Raw genomic sequence first — 2,500 nt, 5'->3', positions numbered from 1 at the left:
TAGGGCGAGCACGACACGTTGCCCCTCGGGAGTGGACACGAACAGGTAACCGTCTTCCGCAACGTGCCCCCTCAAAGTGCTGGGACGAGCACGTCGCGTTGCCCCCTGCCCACGACACCCGCTGCCGCACGCATATCCATCATCCGCGTCGTGCGCCACACTAGGCCTGGCCAAGCGTCGGGCTGCGCAAGCCACGTTGCCCCTCGCGGGGGCGCACAGGCCGCCCGCCGATCCCACGTCGTGCTCGGACTTGGGATGATCCCCCTAGTCCTGGGCCGAGCACAAGGTGTTGCCCCGAGCGTGTGCCCAAGGCACAACTCCACAACGCCATGCTCCCTAGGTGGTGCCTAGGTGGGCCGTGCACGGACGTGTTTCCCTTCTTGTTGGTCCTTCGGTGATCGGGGTTCGCAGCAGCCAGACGCCCGTGCTCGACCTTGGACCCGGGGCGGGGGACCCCGGCGGCACACCACAACCACAACGTGCTTGCTAGTGTGCCTAGGGGATGGCAAGGCAACGTGCATCTTGCTGGCATTGCGCCCAGCAAGCCTTTGGGCAACTCGAGTTTCAGCAGCACGACACCCCTCCCCACTATAATAGGCTGCCGAGCCATTACCAAAGTGCCACGGGTAGACGTCCTTTTCCTTGAGGAGACATACTCAAGGAAAGTGCTCTAGAGGTCGAATTTTGACGCCGTTTTTTGCAACAACCTCTAGAAAAATAAGATCTTTCCATCCTCCAAATTTGGTGAATTTACACCGTGCCGATTTTTTTTGACGATTTTTTTACCGCCCGGAATGCCGGAAATTCAAAAAAAATGAAAAACGGAGCAAACCTGCAATTTTTGACCTGGATTTTTTTGTGCAGCCTTCACATAATATTACCAAGGTTCCCTCAAAATTTCACGAAAAATGCACGAGCCAATTCTGAGATATGAAAATTTGGCTCCTCCGTTGCAACGCTCCGAGCCATCGTTGCAACGGCGGGTGCCTCCGTGGGGGGCGGGGGAGCCCGGCGGCACACCACAACCACAACGTGCTTGCTAGTGTGCCTAGGGGATGGCAAGGCAACGTGCATCTTGCTGGCATTGCGCCCAGCAAGCCTTTGGGCAACTCGAGTTTCAGCATCACGACACCCCTCCCCCCTATAATAGGCTGCCGAGCCATTACCAAAGTGCCACGGGTAGACGTCCTTTTCCGTGAGGAGACATACTAAAGGAAAGTGCTCTAGAGGTCGAATTTTGACGCCGTTTTTTGCAACAACCTCTAGAAAAATAAGATCTTTCCATCCTCCAAATTTGGTGAATTTACACCGTGCCGATTTTTTTTGACGATTTTTTTACCGCCCGGAATGCCGGAAATTCAAAAAAAATGAAAAACGGAGCAAACCTGCGATTTTTGACCTGGATTTTTTTGTGCAGCCTTCACATAATATTACCAAGGTTCCCTCAAAATTTCAAGAAAAATGCACGAGCCAATTCTGAGATATGAAAATTTGGCTCCTCCGTTGCAACGCTCCGAGCCATCGTTGCAACGGCGGGTGCCTCCGTGGGGGGCGGGGGAGCCCGGCGGCACACCACAACCACAACGTGCTTGCTAGTGTGCCTAGGGGATGGCAAGGCAACGTGCATCTTGCTGGCATTGCGCCCAGCAAGCCTTTGGGCAACTCGAGTTTCAGCATCACGACACCCCTCCCCCCTATAATAGGCTGCCGAGCCATTACCAAAGTGCCACGGGTAGACGTCCTTTTCCGTGAGGAGACATACTCAAGGAAAGTGCTCTAGAGGTCGAATTTTGACGCCGTTTTTTGCAACAACCTCTAGAAAAATAAGATCTTTCCATCCCCCAAATTTGGTGAATTTAGACCGTGCCGATTTTTTTTGCCGATTTTTTTACCGCCCGGAAAGCCGGAAATTCAAAAAAAATGAAAAACGGAGCAAACGTGCGATTTTTGACCTGGATTTTTTTGTGCAGACTTCACATAATATTACCAAGGTTCCCTCAAAATTTTAGAAAAAATGCACGAGCCAATTATGAGATATGAAAATTTGGCTCCTCCGTTGCAACGCTCCGAGCCATCGTTGCAACGGCGGGTGCCTCCGTTGCAACGAAACCAGCCAACGATGCACCTAACCCAGCATCCGTTGCAACGCACCTTGCCTCCGTTGCAACGCGCCCAGCCAACGTTGCACCGTCCCCAGCATCCGTTGCAACACCCCCAGCCAACGTTGCAACGCGCCCTGCCTCCGTTGCAACGCTCCCAGCCAACGTTGCAACGCGCCCTGCCTCCGTTGCAACGTCACCAGCATCCGTTGCAACGCGCCCTGCCTCTGTTGCAACGCGCACGGCCAACGTTGCACCGACCCCAGCATCCGTTGCAACGCGCCCAGCATCCGTTGCAACGCCCCCAGCCAACGTTGCAACGCGCCCTGCCTCCGTTGCAACGTCACCAGCAACCGTGGCAACGCGACCTGCCTCCGTTGCGACGCCCCCAGCCAACGTTG

Source organism: Arachis ipaensis, chromosome B7 (genome assembly GCF_059453495.1).
Source record: "Arachis ipaensis isolate K30076 ecotype BB chromosome B7, ASM5945349v1, whole genome shotgun sequence".
Classification (NCBI taxonomy): Eukaryota; Viridiplantae; Streptophyta; class Magnoliopsida; order Fabales; family Fabaceae; genus Arachis; species Arachis ipaensis.
The sequence above is the reverse complement of the archived record's forward strand: the minus strand, read 5'-3'. Positions refer to the sequence as shown.